We start from the raw sequence: 20,016 nt of genomic DNA, 5'->3' as shown, positions 1-20,016 counted from the left end.
TAAGTTGCATTTTTAATTAGCCATTGTCAAAACAAATAGAGCTGTAGACAAGTACAGATTCTTTCCTGGGACAGCAAGTTCTGCTTTATTCATGATACCTAATTTGATAAAGATGGGTTTTCAGTCTTCCTTAAATACTACATCAGGGATCAGGCGACGGATGAATCCTTCCCCTGTCTGTAGATGGTCACTAAGGAGAACTCTCACCTTCCTCCTCGTCCTCTCCCTTCTTAGATAAAAACAGCTTGAAAAGATATAGATGAAAATTAATTTGACTAGGGGGGCCTTCGCCCAGGTTCGCCTGGTGCGCCAGTTGCGGCCCTATCTAGGCCAGGATGACTTATGCACGGTCACTCACGCGCTCGTGACCTCTCGTCTAGACTACTGCAACGCTCTCTACATGGGGCTGCCCTTGAGGACCACCCGGAGGCTCCAACTGGTACAGAATGCAGCCGCGAGAGTTGTGTTGGGAGTTTCCCGATACTCCCATGTTACACCTCTGCTCCGTGAGCTGCATTGGTTGCCAGTTGTCTTCCAGGTGAGATTCAAGGTACTAGTAATGGTGTTTAAGGCCCTACATGGCATGGGTCCGGAGTACCTTAGGGAACACCTGCTGCCGGCATCAACCTCCCTTCGCCCTGTGCGTTCCCACAGAGAGGGCCTCCTCAGGGTGCCACCGATCAGAGAGTGTCGATTGGTGGCCCCCAGGGGGAGGTCCTTCTCTGTGGGCGCCCCGGACTTATGGAATCAGTTGCCGGTTGAGCTCCGGATGGCGCCCGATCTTCGCTCCTTCCGTCGCGATCTAAAGACATTCTTATTTGAACAAGCCGGCCTGGCCTGATGGGGGATGGGTGGGGTTTTTATTGTTATTTTAATATTTGTATTTACTGTTTTTAGTGGGCACATATTTAATCCTTTTTTAACTTTTGTAACTCTGTATTTTTTATGCTTGCCCTGTTCACCGCCCTGAGTCCTTCGGGAGAAGGGCGGTATATTAATAAAATTATTAAATTAAATTAAATTAAATTAAATTATAGATTAAAATTAATACAGAGGCCTCTGAAAGCTCCCACACTTAATTCCTGCAATCTATAGCCCCAGTACCAGAACTCCAAGATGAAGAAATCTGAGATTAGAAAACCCACAATTGGTTTGTAATACAGACCACCCCCCCTGACACATTTTTAAGAGTCTTAACTCACCCAAGGAAAACCAGTGATGTGGCAGATTGAGCCTGTGAGAACCCAAACTTCAATCCTACTTATGGCAATGGACCAGTTTCTTATTTCTGAAGATAGTCTATCTCACAAGGTTGTTAATTATGAGAATGAAATTAGGGGAGATTCCTGGGCAAGTTGCTTTGAGATTCCCCAAAAAAGGAAGGATTAAAAGTAACAGTAAAACAAAACGGAGAAAAGAATGTGCTAGCTTTAGCAACATGTTGGTAAAAAATACAGGTAGTCCTCGATTTACAACAGTTCATTTAGTGACTGTTCAAAGTTACGACGACACTGAAAAAGGTGACATGACTTTTTCACACTTACGGCTGTTGCAACATCCCCGTGGTCACATGAGCAAAATTCAGGTGCTTGTCAACTGACTCATATTTATGACGGTTGCAGTGTCCCGGGGTCATGTGATCCCCTTTTGCGACCTTCTGACCAAATCAGCGTGGAAGATTGATTCACTTAACAACCTCGTTACTAACTTAACAACTGCAGTGATTCATTTAACAACTGTGGCCAGAAAAGGGGCAAAACTCACTTAACAAATATCTCGCTTAGCAACAGAATTTGGGGCTTAATTGTGGTTGTAAGTTGAGGACTACCTGTATTTTGACAATTTGGGTTATAGCATAATCCTTGTATTGTAGAGAGGATATTGCACCGTAAGTAAAATACTGTCCTTAAAATGTAATTTATGTTTATGGTACCCGTAATTTTCTATTAAATGTCTTTACTTGACAAAGATGAATTGTTCTACTTTAAATACATGTTTTATTAGAAATCCACAATACATTGTAGAAAATTCCATTTCAGACAGTTTATTCATAGATCAAGTGCTTTTAGAATCAGAACACTTATACCAATGAGGAAAGCGCATTGTTTTGAAAATGTGCTACGGCATACTCTGAAGGAAATGTAATTAGTGGCTGCTACAGAAGATTAAATCCCTAAAATTTCTTCTTTTTCCCCCCTCTGTCGTATACCCAATAATTGTATTTATTTTGGCCTCGTAACTGTAATTTATTTTTTTAAAATAATAATACCAGCATTAAGTACATGTTTGTCTCCACCGAGAATGTTAATGAAACCTTCAGATGTTAACGACACAATAAAGGGCCTTTGTTGTGACATCCTGTTCTTGATTTTTTTTTCCTTGTGTGGTTTGGTTTAACTTTCTCCTGCAGAGGTTTTGTGGGCTTGGTCTGTGGCAACATCATTTTCCAATCTCTCTAAAAAAATGAGCTGTAGAGGTCTGGTCAACATAGGAAGCTGAAAAAAACCCAACACACTGATTAAAGTTTTCGCCAGATGAACAATAGGAACGGTCGAAAAACAGCTTCCTAGTTGGCATCACATTCTTTGTATCGCTGATCTCTGAGCTACAGAACTGCCTTCATCTCCATCCTGTTCTCCCCTACCGTGGAAAAAAGAAAAAAAGAAAAAAAGGAGATAGATTTTGTCCATTCTCCCATCACCTTTGTTTTGTTTGGCTAGGGAAAAGAATGCTTTGATTGGGCTAGAATTGAGCTGACCTGCAAAACGAAGCTGAGTTGAATCTTAAGATTTCTGCTGGTGGGGAAACAGTGTAGCCACAAGCTCTGCAGAGATTTGGCATCTTAAAATTGGGGAAAAAAAGAATCTGCAATTTTAGATGCATTGCTGCTGAGCTGGAAATAGATCAGCCCAACTGCTGATTCTGGACTTGGGCAATTGCTCTGTGGGAAAGCTGGTGTAGCAAGTGTCCAAAAGCGAGTAAGGTAGTCCTCGACTTAACGCCCACCAAAATTGGTGTTGCTAAGCGAGACGTTTGTTAAGTGAGTTTGGTCCCATGTTACGACTTTTTCTTGCCACGTTTGTGAAGCGAATCGCTGCGGCTGTTAAATCAGTTAACCCGGTTGTTAAGAGATTCTGGCTTCCCCCCCATTGATTTTGCTTGTCAGAAGGTCACAAAAAGGATCATGTGGGCCCGGGACATTGCGACCGTCACAAATACAAACCAGTTGTCAAGCGTTCAAATATAAATTGTGACCGCGGAGATGCTGCAAAGGACATAAGTGGGGAAAAGGGTCATAAGTCACTTTTTTCACTGCCGTTGTAGCTTTGAACAGACGCTAAGTGAACTGTTGAAAGTCGAGGACCATTTATATTGATGTCTCTGTTTTACCAATAATAGTGACTGGCAATTTTACAACTCTAAAATTCCACTGAGCAAGTAGAGCAGAGCATATGGGTCTACATTTAAAGTAGAAGATCAAATATCTGTTGACGGATGTCTTTTCATCCATGGGAAATATTGCCTGTTTCATCCATTATCTTCAGGCCAACATGGTCTGCAATTTTGAGAAATTCAAAAGCGGGTTTCATACTTCCGTGGGCGCGGACTTACTTTTTTTTCCTTGTGCTAATTAACATCTAGAATGGGAAACGTCAAACAATTTGTTTGAAATGACCAAAAAGAACTGCTCTCAGCCAGAACCTCAAAAGGCGTTGTGATTAGCTGGGTTATGTACTGAATTCATCCCCATCATCTTTAATCTTGATTTCTTTCAGATCAGAGTGCTGGTGTTCAAGTTTAATTTGCTTCCATTTTGGCTGCACTTTCAAAGCAACACAGACCTCCTAAAGGAAATTTTTTTGTTTCAGAAACCATCTACATGAAATGTACTCAACAGATGACATTTAAAGGGGTTTCCAGCTCCATGCATCCTCCCACATGTGGAGAAAATTCGGCAGGAGTTCTGGCACCTCAACAATACAGGCAAACAGCTGCATAGTCTTGGTATGTGATTCATTCACTGAGGTCAACACACAACGTGCTGTGGGGTTGTGGTACAGTCATTACTTGACACTTAACACAGCCATTCAGACCTCAAAAGTGTTTGCTGTTTGTGGGTGCTTCAGATTTGTGGATATTGTGGGTACCATTTTGAGGACTTTTAAAGAAACATTTGTCATTACAGGTGCTCCACGGCTTACAGCCATGCTAAGCAAAGTGGTCTTTAAGTGAACTGTGCCCAGTTTCACAACCTATTTTGCAGCAGTTGAGCGTATTAATAATAATAATAAGTTGGAAGGGACCTTGGAGGTCATCTAGTGCAACCCCCTGCTCAGGCAGGAAACCCTATACTATTTTCAGACAAATGGCTGTCCAGTCTCTTCTTAAAAACTTCCAGTGTTGGAGCATTCACCACTTCTGGAGGCAGGTTGTTCCACTGGTTAATTGTTCTAACTGTCAGGAAGTTTCTCCTTAGTTCTATGTTGCTTCTCTCCTTGACTAGTTTCCATCCGTTGCTTCTTGTCCTGCCTTCAGGTGCTTTGGAGAATAGCTTGACTCCCTCTTCTTTGGGGCAGCCCCTGAGATATTGGAACACTGCTATCATGTCACCCCTCACCCTTCTCTTTGTTAAACTACACATACCCACTTCCGGCAACCGTTCCCTGTATGTTTTAGCCTCCAGTCCCCCAATCATTTTGTTGCTCTTCTCTGTACTCTTTCTAGAGTCTCAACATCTTTTTTACATCGTGGTGACCAAAACTGGATGCAGTATTCCAGGTGTGGCCTTACCAAGGCATTGTAAAGTGGTATTAACACTTCACGTGATCTTGCTTCTATCCCTCTGTTAATACAGCCTAGCACCGTGTTGGCTTTTTTGGCAGCTGCAGCACACTGCTGGCTCATATTGAAGTGATTGTCCACTAGGACTCCGAGATCTCTCTCACAGTTACTACTATTGAGCAAGGTACCCCCTATACTATACCTGTGCTGTGCTCATTAAGGAAATCAAATGGTCGCTAAGGGAGTCTGACTTTCCCCACCGACTTTGCTTCTCGGAAGCTGCCTGGAAAGGTCCCAGTCGGCAAACATGTGATCCAGGGATGCTAGAACTATCATAAATGCAGAATCTGCAGATTGCAAAGTGCCTCAATTTTGTTCATGTAACCATAGAGCAGAGGTTCTCAACCTTTTGAACAACAGGGACCGGTTCCATGGAGAAAGGTTTTTTCGTGGACCAGAGGGGCGTGTGGTTTTGTGTGCTGCCTGCATCCCACGGATGGGGCTTTGCTTGTTTGTGCAGACCGGTTGTTGGCATGCCGCAGCCGGGTACCGGTCCACAGACCGGGGGTTGGGGACCCCTGCTGTAGAGTATGCTACAATGGTCACAAATTGCAAAGTAAGTCACTTTTTCAGCGCCGTTGTAACTTTGTGAACAGTCATTAAATGAAGGGTCCTAAGTCAAGGACTTATCTGTATTTTGAAAAAGTTATTTTTAAATTCTTATAAGGAGACAGTTTGCTCTCAACAAAAGCTGGCTTATAACTCCATCAGAAATCTTTGGTGGGGGACCAGCTAGAGCAGGGGTGTCTCAAGCCCGATGTCGGGCAGTATCATGACGTATTGGGATGTGTTTTTTCTGCCTTTGCGGGGCCAGAGTAGGCGTGGCCTGCGTTCTGTCTGGCAACTTTTAAGGTTTGTGAACTTCCACTCCCAGAATTCCTTAAATTGTCTGGGTTTAGAATCAGAGAGCTAGAGAATTTAGGATGAATCGTGAGCTGCGGACAGTCGCTTGCTGAGATGGGTGGTTGTAGAAATCAAATCAAATCAATCAATCAATCAATCAATAGTTCAGAGAATAGCAACAAAATAAATAAATAAAATACATCCATCCATCCATACATGCATGCATGCATATATACATAGTTCAGAGAAGAGCAACTAAGATGATCCTAGGCCTGGAGACTGAAACATACAAAGAACGGCTGCATGACTTGGGTTAGGCTAGTCTAAAGAAACGAAGAAACAGAGGAGACATGATAGCAGTGTTCCAATATCTGAGGGGCTTCCACAAAGAAGAGGGGGTCAAACTATTCTCCAAACCACCAGAAGGCAGGACAAGAAACAATGGATGGAAACTGATCAAGGAGAGAAGCAAACTGGAATTAAGGAGAAACTTCCTGACAGTGAGGACAATCAACCAGTGGAACAGCTGGCCTCCAGAAATTGTGGGCGCTCCATCGCTGTAGCTTTTAAAGAAAAGACTAGACAATCACTTGTATGAAATGGTATAGGTTCTCCTGCTTGAGTAGGGGGCTGGACTAGAAGACCTCCAAGGTCCCTACCAGCTCTATTCTATTTATATTGCCCAGTCTGCAGACACAGAAATCAGATAGATAGATAGATAGATAGATAGATAGATAGATAGATAGATAGATAGATAGATAGATAGATAGATAGATAGATAGATAGATAGATAGATAGATAGATAGGTAGGTAGGTAGGTAGGTAGGTAGGTAGGTAGGTGGGTAGGTAGGTAGATAGATAGATAGATAGATAGATAGATAGATAGATAGATAGATAGATAGATAGATAGATAGATAGATAGATAGATAGATAGATAGATAGATAGATGATGGATGGATGGACGGACGGACAGACAGACAGACAGACAGATAGATAGATAGATAGATAGATAGATAGATAGATAGATAGATAGATGATAGATAGATAGATAGATAGATAGATAGATAGATAGATAGATAGATAGGTAGGTGGATAGATAGATAGATAGATAGATAGATAGATAGATAGATAGATAGATAGATAGATAGATAGATAGATAGATAGATAGATAGATAGATAGATAGATAGATAGATGATGGACGGACGGACGCAAGGACAAATAGATAGATAGATAGATAGATAGATAGATAGATAGATAGCCATATTGCCCAGTCTGCAGACAAATTTTAGGTCATCAATGTAAACTTACACTCAAGTCACATTTTTGTATCTGTGCGGCTCAGTTAATGGAAGATGATTTAGTTTCCTTTGAACTGAAGAGAAAAGAGAAGATTGCTTTATGAAGGAGACATTCTAGGAGGACAGTTGTGTTACTCTATGGTGGGCAAGAAAACAGAAGTCTGGTTTATTAAAAGGCATACGTTTTTGTTGAACTGCAGCTCACTGCATCCAATGCAGATGGACTATGGTACTTTAACATCATGGTGCACTTTGAAAGCTACTGCAATGAATGAGAAGGTTGACTTTTGCCTTAAAGCAGTATTTGCAATTGTATTCGTCTTCATCAGAGAATGGAAAATATTAAGAAGGGCAGAAAAGGTTTGTAGAAACTCACAGACGTATCTTAGAAGGGCCTTGTTTGAGGTTCCACTATTAAAAGTGCTTTTACCAAGCTGGAATGAAACAGCTCCATCTCCTCCTATAGTCATTCTCAGGGCCAAATTAAATCCCCACCCCCAAACCCAGAAGCTCTTTCTACTTGAGCTTCAAAGCATCAATTCCATTACTCACACGATTCCTAATGTTTTAACTTCAAGATAGTTTTCCCCCCCGCCCTGCAAGTTGCATGAGAAGACGTTTGAATGGCAGTCAAAATCAGATATGGAATATTGGAAGGATAGAGGGAGGCTGTACAATATTTAGAAGCGGATTCCAGATTAAGAGAGTAACGTGACAAAACTGGGTAATGAAGGAGAGGATGAGATAAGCCAACACCAAACGTCAGTATAATTTGTGTGATGTCTCAACCCAGCCCTTTCTATTCATCTGGCAGCATATTTATAAGCTGGTCAGCTAGTGTTAGCCTAGTGAGGGGGTCTAGATAAGAATCACAACCAAGAATACTAGCTCTGTCTTTATTGTTGTAGGTGAGTGATGGCGAAATTTTTAGAGACCGAGTGCCCAGACTGCAACCCAAAACGTACTTATGTATCATTGGGTGCTGGGTGGGCGTGGGCCATTGGGTAGGTGTGGCCAATTGGGTGGGCGTGGCTGCAGTGGTAACAGCAGACTGGATGGAACTAAAAAGTTCAATCAATCAATTCCAACTTTGCGAGAACTTTTTTTTCCCCACGAGAAGTTAAAATTGAACCTTTTTTTTTTTGCACACGGTGGCGGAGGCCTAAAGCGAAAAGGTTTTATAAAGCCTAGCTGAAGGCCTAGGACTTGGGCGATGGTGCGCGTGCCCACAGAGAGGGCTCTATATGCCACCTGTGGCATGTGTGCCATAGGTTCGCCACCACGGTTGTAGGCGAAGGAGTGGCAGAATCTGGGGATGGAGTTAAAAGAGGAATTAGCCTAAAATCTCTATGTAGCCACAAACCGATTAAGTCCAATCTCCCTTGAGTTCCATTGACCCTTATCTAAGTTTAAACAGGTGTTGAGAAGATTCCTATGCATCGCTTTTAGCAATAAACCAGTTTAATCATACCTTCACACGTGGACCTGGTCTTTCACCCCTGACAGTATCATAACAGAATCTTGAAAGTCTGAAAGTACCTTTCCTGTCCCTTACTTTTACCCTCCTGAAAACTAGGAGGATCTCTTCCAAGATGATGTCCACACCCTCCTCTTTCAGACTCAATTTTCATTTATTAGACCATTGTCTAGGCTGTGACTTTTCCTCCTATCTCCTAAGACACGGGTCCCCAACCCCCGGGCCCACAGCCCATTGCCAGGCCTTGAGCCATTCGGAACTGGGCTGCAGAAGGGGTGGTCACGTGCAAGCAAGCACGTGCATCCTCGCTTGTGTCAGCAGCAGACAACCGCCTGCACTCCATCTGCACAAGCAGTGGGTGTGCGTGTCCACTGGTTGCACAAACGGAGCTGTGCACCATCACATGTGCTTGCCTGCCGCTTGCAGAATCACCCTCCTCACCACCACCACCACCACGGTCCTCAAAGCTGGCAAGATTGGGGAACTCTGTCCTAAGGTCATTCCGATATACTATTATGGCTCTGGGTAGCCAATCATCTATCTACACCAGGGGTCTTCAAACTTGTCCCTTTTATGACTTGTGGACTTTAACTCCCAGAATTCCTCAGCTAGCGTGCCTGGCTGAGGAATTCTGGGAGTTAAAGTCCACAAGTCATAAAAGGGAAAAGTTTGAAGACCCCTGATCTACACTATCAACCTATTGCTATCCAGATGCTTTCTCCTCTACAGCACGACAAAGCCAACCCATTCATTATAATGTCAATTCTAATATCATATTCATAATCACCTTGTTTTTTCTTATTGTGCTGTTCCAAACAAATTTTTTTTGCAAGAATTATACTCCCTTTCCAAGATGTTCAGATGATTTATATCTATGGATGAGATGTGCACTTTCTTAGCTGTAGCAAGAAATTCATGTTGATGTTTGTCCCTTGTGGTTGAAGTTCTCCACACCATGGTTGGTTGCTTTTTTAAAAACAACGTTAAAACCAGATGTGCTGTGTCCAAAGATGACTTGATAAGGCCAATCTGGGCACCGAGGGTTCTTGTGTATGTTGGACAGACATGGGTAGACACTGCAGTGGTTATGCTGTTGCTTTGGTCTTATGCAATTAATGGTTATGTGATGCATAGGCTTGCTTCATAAGCTTGACAACCCTTGTGGATGAAGCCAAGCCAGGTATTATGGCCAGCATGTCTGGTTGAGGAATTCTAGGAGTTGAAGTTCACAAGTCATAAAAGGGCCATGTTTGGAGACCCCTGTGTTACGGTTTTGTGCCAGGACCTCCCAATGGATGGGCTTCGATCAAGTGACTTCAGAGATGACTATAACAGAATGACAGAATTGGAAGGGACCTTAGAGGTCTTCTAGTCTCCTGCTCAAGTAGGAGACCCTATACTATTCCAGACAAATGGCTGTCCAGTCTCTTTGTAAAAACCCACAACAACTGGAGGCAAGTCATTCCACTGATTAATTGTTCTCACTGTCAGAAAATTTCTCCTTAGTTCTAGGTTGCTTCTCTCCTTGATTAGTTTCCACCCATTGCTTCTTGTACTGCCTTCAGGTGCTTTGGAGAATAGCTTGACTCCCTCCTCTTTGGGGCAGCCCCTGAGATATTGGAACACTGCTATCATGTCCCCCCTCGTCCTTCTCTTCATTAAACTACACATACCCAATTCCAGCAACTGTTCCTTATATGTTTTAGTCTCCAGTCCCCTAATCATCTTTGTTACTCTTTTCTGCACTCTTTCCAGAGTCTCAACACGACCCAAACTGGATGCAATACTCTAAGCATGTTCTTACCAGGTCATTATAAAGCGGTACTAACACTTCGCATGATCTTGACTCTATACTTCTGTTAATGCAGGCTAGGACTGTGTTGGCTTTTTTTGCCGGCCGCAGCACACTGCTGGCTCATATTTAAGTGATTGTCCACTGGGACTCCAAGATCCGTCTCTCAATTATTGCAATAAACATCATGCTGAAGAGTGAAGATGCAATCAGACAATCTTGTTTAATGACACTAGTGACTGGAGATGTCTTTAGAGCAGGGGTAGGCAACCTTGGTTCTTTTATGACTTGTGGACTGAGCCAGCCGTGCTGAGGGGAAAGAGAGAGGTTTCCAAGCTGAGCCATGCTGGCTCAGGAATTCTGGGAGTTGAAGTCCACGAGTCATGTAGGAGCCATAGTTCCCCCATGCTGGCTCAGGAATTCTGGGAGTTGAAGTCCACAAGCCATGAAAGGGCCATATTTCATGTATTTAATCCTTTTTTAATTTTTGTAATTCTGTATTTTTATTCTTGCCCTGTTCACCGCCCTGAGTCCTTTGGGAGAAGGGCGGTATAGAAATATTATTAAATAAAATAAATAAATAAATTTCCCCCATGCTGGCTCAGGAATTCTGGGAGTTGAAGTCCACGAGTCATAAAAGAGCCAAGGTTGCCTACCCCTGCTTTAGAGGATTCCCTGGTGTCTTGCACCTGGCCACCACAAATGACGAAATGATTGTGCAGGTAGTCTACTGACTCTTGGCAACATCTTATATAAGTATTGGTTTTATAAATTCAGTGCCACTCTTCTGGAAGCATTATTAATTTCTTGCTGCAGCTAAGAAAATGCACATCTCATCCAGAGATATAAATCAGCCGAACATCTTGGAAGGGGACCATAATTCTTGCAAAAAAAAAGTAGAATATTTGGTTGGAACAGCAGAATGAGAACAACAAGCTGATTATGAATGTGATATTACAATTGACCGAATGCATGGAATGACTTCATTATAGGGGAAAAAGGCACCTTCTGGACAGCAATACGTTGATGGGGAAGATAGATGGGTAGATGCAGTGGCGGGATTCAGCCGGTTTGCACCAGTTCGGCAGAACCAGTAGCTAATTTTTTGTTGCCCAGGCCCAGAACAGACTTCCGGAAGTGGCATCCAGACAGAGAACCGGTGGTTCACATATTTGAATCCCACCACTGGGTAGATGCTAGGGTAGATGGAAGGTGTTTGGCTATCAGTAGGTTTAAGATGTTTGGCTATCAGAAGGACTCACTGGAGAAGAGCCTAATGCGGAGAAAGGTTGAGGGCGAGAGAAGGGGACGACAGAGAATGAGGTGGCTGGATGGAGTCCCTGAAGCAGTAGGCCTGAGCTTAAATGGACTCCAGAAGATGGTAGAGGACAGGAAGGCCTGGAGGAACGTTGTCCAGGGGGTCGCGATGGGTCGGACACGACTTCGCAACTAAAAACAACAACAGGTTTCAGGGTATGCGGGGATGACCTTGGGAGACAGGAGACAGGAAGACCACAGTCTGTCATGGACCTGCCTCCAGCCCCCTTTCCAGATGTGAGTTCAGAGGAGGGGGGGGAGAGGATACGCCAGGTCCTGGCACCTTGGGGAAAGAGAACACAAAGGCGCAAGGAGATTTGGATCAGCGAGCAGAAGGCTCCAGCCCAATGGATCAGCCACAAGCCAAAGGAGCTGCAGTTGCAGGAGGCTGGCCTGGAGGTTCCAGGTGAAGAACAAGAACAGCTGCCAGCGGTCGGTAAAGTTGAGGAGATGGAGTTTGTAATGTATTGGGCTTTGTCTTACTAAAGTGTATCACGTGGGATTAATTGCTGGAAGGTTGTTTAAGCAGGGAAGCTGGCTAATGGCTGCCTGCTCCTCAGACAGCCCGTCTCCAGCGCCACCATTGGCTGCTTCTAGGGCAGCAATAGGTTGCTTTAAACCTATTGGCCGCCACCTAGAGGCCAGGGTATAAATAGCTGCATTCACAGCCCTGATTCCCAGTTCATTTCCTGCAAGCAAATAAAGGATGATTCTTGCTGAACTCACTCGCCTCGTCTCTTCAATCAAGCACAGAACCCAGTACACAACAGAGTTCACACCTCTTCCTGATCCAGGGATGTGCAGGGCAGAGAGGAGACAGGCGCAATGCCGGTTAGCCAGGCTACTTGTGAGGTGGCAACCTTGCTTGTCGCAAAGGGCCGTAGCCTTATGGCCTATTTAATCCTGTCCAAAGAGATGGGCGTTGCTGGAATAATGTGTCCAGTTCCTTGCCTCATGTTCTTGTTCCTTGGGTCCTAACTCTTGATCTCGTGTTTTCGACCCCGGATTGGCCTTTGGATTGCATTTGCTTTTATCGTGGACTGAGCCTTGTTGAGAGTTTCTGTCACGCTGGGCTTGGCAACCGGACCCACTTGTGGTGTGGATTGCCTTTGAAACTGCTGGGGGCTTTTGAATAAAAAGCTTTAAACTCACCGTGGTATGCGCATGTGTGTGTGAGCGGGCCAGCACGCGGTCTGAATAAAATGAAAATTGTGTCTGAAGTAGGAGGGTTGGAGAAAGCATGGGGTATGCAGACTCTCAGAGTTGGCTGAGAAAGATCAGCTTGTCTGTGTTAGTCACCATTGATTGTAGAGGGCAGGGGTAGGCAACCTTGGCTCTTTTATGACTTGTGGACTTCAACTCCCAGAATTCCTGAGCCAGCCATGCTGAGGGGAAAGAGAGAGGTTTCCAAGCTGAGCCATGCTGGCTCAGGAATTCTGGGAGTTGAAGTCCAGGTGTCATAAAAGAGCCAAGGTTGCTTACCCCTGGCATAGGGCATCATCATACTCATGTATGTTGTTGATGGCCATTGAACTAAATGACTATGTTCCTACATTGCATTCAACTGGTTGAGTTACAAACCTCATGACGGTATAATGTGCTGAGCCTGATTATGCTTAACCTTGGTCAGAGATTTTAGATGTAGGACAGTGCACTGTGCAAAGAAAGGCCAGATGGATATTACATGCATTTGTGACTGTCTTTGCGCTGCCTTTCTCTGCAGGGGTTCATTAAAGTCTCTGCGTCATTTTGTGAGGTCCATCCTGTTGGCTGCTCTTTAGCCGCTAGCGTTCTTTTTTTTTTGCTCAATATAAAGTCCCTTTCTGCCCCCAGACAAAGGTGAGCCTTGCTGAGAAGAAGCCACATGAAAGCTTCAGAAAAGTAATTCTGCAATAAACATACAGAGGTGAACTTCTTCCTGCAGCTCTTTCAAAAGAACAAAAAAAAAATAGAACAAAAGATGAAATGCATAAGTTAGAATACTGGAGCAATTTTCGTGAGTATAAATCTGTGCTGTGCAAGCAAGGTCACTGTAGGTGTTTTTTTGTTTTGTTTTTTTTTGTTTTGCAAAAAAAAAAAGAAAAAGAAAAACCTCAGCTAAGCTTTAATCAAAAGGATCTTGTTACTTTAAATGTTTGGAAAATAATGACAAGCAGCTGAGATGGGATTGTCCAAGAAGGTGGAGCCATGATATTTGTAAGAATAGGATTGATCGGATTTTGAAGCTTTTCTGTTTTTTTTGAAAGCAGTGAGCTTGTTTACAAACTGGCATTTATCAGGAGAGAAAAGGACAGCTTTGTTGGTGCGCTTGAGCTGCACGAAAAATACTCGTAACTTCCCGAGCGTTTGGAAATGTCTCAAGGAGCGCAGACAAAGTGCTTTCTCTAACAGGACAATGGCCCTCAACTTAGGACTACAATTGACCCCAAAGTTGGTGTTGCTAAGCGAGATGGTTGTTAAGTGAATTTTGCCCCATTGTATGACTTTTTGCCACAGATTTAAGTATAGAATAGAATAGAATAACAGAGTTGGAAGGGACCTTGTAGGTCATCTAGTCTAACCCCCTGCCCAAGCAGGAATCCCTACACCGTTTCTGACAAATGGTGGTCCAGCCCCTTCTTGAAAGCCTCCAGTGATGAAGCACCACATCTGAAGGCAGTCTGTTCCATTGGTTGTTTGTTGATGGTTCTCACTGTTAGGAAATTCCTCCTTATTTCCAGGTTGAATCACTGCAGTTAGTAACAGAGTTGTTCAACTGAATCTTACTTCCCCCTTGACTTTGCTTGTCAGAAGGTAGAAAAAGGTGACCACATAACACTGGAACCACGCAACTGTCATAAATATGAGCCAGTTGCCACGTGTGTGAATTTTGATCATAAGGCCACGGGGATGCTGCAACGATTGTGAAAAAAGTAATTTTTGTCAGTGTCATCGTAACTTTTAACTGTCACTAAATCAGCTGTTGTAAGTCGAGAGCTTCCTATAAGCTTTGTCAGTCACCTTGCTGAAGGGGAAATCAGGTCCCTGCAGTGATAAGGATCAGCAAAAGGAATAGTAAATGTTATGCCAATCCAATTTCTGGAGGCGAGTAGAAATGGACATGAAGTTAGTGGTGAAAACTTTATCTGAGGTTTGCAGGACTACATAATCCACATTCAGAAAAGTGGGTATTTTCTCATCCAGCGCATGGGAACTCTTGCCAACAACCCACATAGCTGCACGCACAAAAACAAGCATTTTCCTGTTTAATGAAATGGATTATCCTGTGAATTTTCTTCTAGGTTATAACATTTGTACATGCTGCATTAATTTCCAAACCTCTTCTTTCTTTCTTTCTTTCTTTCTTTCTTTCTTTCTTTCTTTCTTTCTTTCTTTCTTTCTTTCTTTCTTTCTTTCTTTCTTTCTTTCTTCCTTCCTTCCTTCCTTCCTTCCTTCCTTCCTTCCTTCCTTCTTCTTTCTTTCTTTCTTTCTTTCTTTCTTTCTTTCTTTCTTTCTTTCTTTCTTTCTTTCTTTCTTTCTTTCTTTCTTTCTTTCTTTCTTTCTTTCTTTCTTTCTTTCTTTCTTTCTTTCTTTCTTTCTTTCTTTCTTTCTTTCTTTCTTTTTGCCTTGTCAATAGCCCTACACCTTTTCGAAGGCTATAAAGGACCACCAGTTCCCTTCAGAGTAAATTAAAGCGTTATCAAGGCAGGGAACAAATCTTGACGGAGAAAATTGCTTTCCTGTTTGTTTATGCTTGGGAAATTTTTGCAGACCACAAATAAAACCTGGTAAAGCACATCCAAATTGGCTTCGCTTGGAAATGGTGTTTGATGGCTTAGAAAAATGTGAGGAATGGAAAAGGAATTAGGTTTCTGTGGAGAAAATCTCTCTGTGTGTGTGCAGGCTTCATGAGGTTTTTGGAAATTGGTGTGTGTGAAGAGGAGCAGACATAGTCCTTGACTTACAACCGTAATGGAGCCTGGTGGTCATAACAGAATAACAGTTGGAAGGGACCTTGGAGGTCTTCTAGTTCAACCCCCTGCTCAAGCAGGAGAGCGTGTATCATTTCAGACAAATGACTGTCCATTCTTTTCTTGAAAGCCTTCAGTGATGGAGCACCCACAACTTCTGGAGGCAAGTCGTTCCACTGGTTAATTGTTCTCACTGTTGGGAAATCTCTCCTTAGTTCTAGGTTGCTTCTCCCCTTGATTAGTTTCCATTGGTTGTTTCTTTTCCTGCCTTCTGGTGCTCTGGAAAATAGCTTGACCCACTCTTCTTTGTGGCAGACCCTCAAATATTGGAAGGCTGCTATCATGTCACCCCTCGTCCTTCTGTTCATTAAGCTAGACATACCCAATTCCTGCAACTGCTCTTTGTATGTTTTAGCCTCTGGTCCCCTAATCATCTTTGTTGCTCTTCTCTGCACTGTTTCCAGAATCCCAACATCTTTTTTGCATTGTGGAGACCAAAACTGGATGTCATAAGTCACAACAATTGTAAAGCGGGTCATCATGTAACTGACCTGATTGTATGACCTTTTTTTGTGGCAGTTGTTAAGCAAACCCCCTTGTGCTTTTGGACATTTTTGCCAAAAACTGGAGGAAAATGTCATGTTTTAGTAAAATGGTTGTAAATTGTGGTCATCAGTTGAGGCCTACCTGTAGTTGGTCTTACCATCTTGCTGCTAAATGGCCCTCTGTAGTCCAATGGTACCAGACTGAGTAAAATAAATGAATAAATCTAGCAGTATGTAACTGCTAAATTCATTACTTACACAATAGCAGAAAAATCCCAGAAAATCTCTTCTCTCTCTCTCTCTCTTCTCTCTTTCTCTTTCTCTCTTTCTCTTTCTCTCTCTTTTTTCATTCTTTCCGAGATTAATTCTTTACAATAATGGATTAAGTAATTAGGAATCTTTGTTAAAGCTCAAAATCCTCTACTTTTTGTGACTACCTCAATCTTCTTAAAAAAGGGTTTTAATAATTTGTCCATATTACAAATGTACTGTACATCTCCCTTCGGGAATGCCCAGAGAAGACGGCCCAAAAAACTTGAGTCATGACAGAAATAAAAATTCATAGGGTTTTGATTGTTTGATTGTGATTGACACCTTACGTTTTTAAATACTACCACTATGGACATCCCGGTCTTCTCTGGGGTTTTACAGTGAAGATAGAAGAGAACATTTGTAGTTCAGGATTGACCTATGGAGTTCTTGGTGCTCTCCAAATTTGGTTGTTTTCTTGCAGACATTTCATGACCCAACTAGGTAACATCATCAGTGCTAGAAGCAAGTGGGGTTTGTGGAATGGAGGAGGAGGAGGAGGAGGAGGAGGAGGAGGAGGAGGAGGAGGACTGTAGACTCTTTGATGCTCTCTGAGCCTGGTTGTTTTCTTGCAGACATTTCATGACCCAACTAGGTAACATCATCAATGCTAGAAGGGAATAGAGGAGGAGGAGGAGGAGGAGGAGGAGGAGGAGGACTGTGGGATCCTTGGTGCTCTCTGAGCTTGGTTGTTTTCTTGTAGACCTTTCATGACCCAACTAGGTAACATCATCAGTGCTAAAAGCAAGTGGGGTTTGCTCTCTGTTTATACAGGTAATTTTACAATCACAATTGAGCCCCAAATTTTTGTTGCTAAGGGAGATTTGTGCAGTGAACTTTGCCCCCTTTTGCGACCTCCCTTCCAACAGTTGTTAAGTGAATCACGACACTTGTTAAGATAGAAATATGGGTGTTAAGTAAACCTGGCTTCCTCCATTGACTTGTCACAAGGTTGCAAAAGGGTATAATATGACCCTGTGATACTGCAACTGTCATAGGTATGAGTCAATGGCCAAGTGTCCGAATTTTGATCACCTGACTATGGGGATGCTGCAATGTGTAATGGTTCCAACAGAGGAGCATTTAACCCTGCAATATTGTTTATTGCTTTTGGAGGGAACTTTAGTCTTGGTTTAATGTCATGGTTCCGATCTATGAGACCATTTAAAGCAGAACTCTGAGGCTTGTTTCCTCTGAGAACATGTTTATTGGTTACAAAGTATTGGCCCTGTGAAAAGTGAAACCAAAACTAAAGTTCCCTCCAAAAGCAAACAGTATTACTAAGTTAAAATTCCCAACAAGAAACGACGTAATCAACTACATTTCTCAATAAAATAGTCTGGCGGGCTTTCTGAGATTAGGCTTAACCCTCCAGCAGAGGGAACAGAAACAACCTTGGTTCCCACAGGACTGAGAATTGTTTAGGCTAGCATAAAACTTCCCAGTCCTCCTACCCCCTCCCCCAATTTTGAGGCAACCAAAAATGATCAAGATGGCTTCAGTCAGGTTTGTTGCAGGTTTGACACAATGGTTGTAACTGTGAAAAACGGTCATAAGTCACTTTTCTCAGTGCTGCCGTCACTTTGAATGGCCACTAAATGAACTCTTGGGAGTTGAGGACTATGTCATGGTTCCGACAGACAGAGAGAAATAAAGCAGAATTCTGAGCCTTGCAAATTCCTCAACGAACATGTTTATTTGTTACAAAGTATTGGCACGTCAAAAGTGAAACCAAGTCTGGATACACACGTAACAATTTCCCAACACAAAGTTAAGAAATCCCACCCCTAAGGCTATGCAAGCAACTACGTCCCCCAATACATCTTCCTGGCAGGCTTTTCACGAAACGCCCAGCCTGCAGTCTCAGGAGCAGCTGATGACCTTGGTTCCCATGGGACAAAGGTTTATTTTGACTAGCGAAGCACCTGGCAATTCCCCCCTCCCTTCTTTCAGTGTGCCAACCGAAAATGAATAAGGAAGATGGCCACAGCCATGCTCATTTTCAAAGTTGACAGACTAGTTCTATTCAAGTGGCTTGCCCTCTCAGTGTTTCGATGGGAATGTTGTGATGATGTTGAGACTGCTGTCGTTGCTGCTGCTCCTGTTGCCTAGTTGGGTAATAAAACATCTGCAAGAAAACAACCAAGCTCAGAGAGGACCAAGGACTCCACTGCAGGAAAGGCCAACTGATTTTCCTAAAACCAGATTCAGCCTTCTAGGCAATCTGAAGTGCTTAAAGTTGCAAATGATATCTGCTCTTAATGTGGGTGATCAAACAACATGGAGCTAGTGTTACAGAAAAATAAATCCAGCAGTGTGCCAAAAAAGCCAACACAGTTCTACGCTGCTTTAACAGAGGGATAGAATCAAGATCACATGAAGATGAAGTGTTAATACCACTTTACAATGCCTTGGTAAGGCCACACGTAGAATACTGCATCCAATTTTGGTCACCATGATATAAAAAAGTTGTTGAGACTCTAGAAAGAGTATAGAGAACCTAGAACTAAGGAGAAATTTCCTGGCATGACAATTAATCAGTGGAACAAACTTGTCTCTAGATGTTGCAAATTTAATTTTTAATTTTAATTTATTATCATTTCTATACCGCCCTTCTCCCGAAGGACTCAGGGCGGTGTACAGGGCAAGAATAAAACACAGAAATTTACAAAAATTAAAAGATAATTAAATGCATGCCCGATTAAAATACAATTGATACATAGTAAAAACCCCAATAAGAATGATAAAAAAAACCCCACCAATCCCCCCTCAGGCCAGGCCGGCTTGCTCGAACAAGTATGTTTTCAGATCGCGGCGAAAGGAGCGCAGATCGGGCGCCGTCCGGAGCTCAACCGGTAACTGGTTCCATAGCTCCGGGGCGCCCACAGAGAAGGATCTCCCCCTGGGGGCCACCAGACGGCATTCTCTGACCGGTGGCACCCTGAGGAGGCCCTCTCTGTGGGAACGCACAGGGCGCAGGGAGCTTGATGCCGGCAGCAGATGTTCCCTGAGGTACTCCGGCCCCATGCCATGGAGGGCTTTGAACACCATTACTAGCACCTTGAATCTCAAATGCTCTAACACTGGAAGTTTTTAACAAGAAATTGGACAACCATTTGTCTATATAGGGTTTCCTGCCTGAGCAGGGGGTTGGACTAGATGACCTCCAAGGTGCCTTTCCAACTCTGTTCTGTTCTGTTAAATCAATAGTGTGAATTCTTCTTCCCCTTTATGTCTGCTGCGTTCACTTAACAACCACTGCCAAAAAAATTCATTAAATCAGTTCTGGCACCTGACAACCCTCTTAATGACTGCAACGATTTACAATTGTAACTGCAGACTCAATTACAGTCATAAGTTGAGGACTACCTGCATGCTTTTTGAGGCAGCTGTAAAATACCATGAATAATGGCTATGTTAAATAGAGAAATATATATTTAATAATTAGGGGAGTTGATAATTGAAGTGATAAGGGGAGAGAGAGTGCAGCAGCAAAAGACACCTGATCTGTATATATTTCCCCCCAATCTATGGCAACAGAAAGGGATTTCTTGGTAGTATATTAAAGACGACGTCAACCTTAGTCTTCTTTTTTTCAATAGCAATGCTTTAAAGAGAGCTGCTTGAGGAAATGGCTTACCT

The 20,016-nt window shown here is 43.0% G+C and overlaps 1 protein-coding gene across 1 annotated transcript in view; it reads left to right on the top strand.

Moving 5' to 3' along the window:
* The window catches only part of DLG2 (discs large MAGUK scaffold protein 2), a gene marked incomplete at both ends in the record, with an annotated part of 1,167,883 nt that overhangs the window by 62,359 nt on the left and 1,085,508 nt on the right, over positions 1-20,016 (top strand). The window lies entirely within an intron of this gene.

The sequence above is a fragment of the Vipera berus genome, assembly GCF_964194415.1.
Source record: "Vipera berus genome assembly, chromosome: 4".
Classification (NCBI taxonomy): Eukaryota; Metazoa; Chordata; class Lepidosauria; order Squamata; family Viperidae; genus Vipera; species Vipera berus.
Note: the sequence above shows the minus strand (reverse complement) of the source record. Positions and strands in the feature narration are given on the sequence as shown.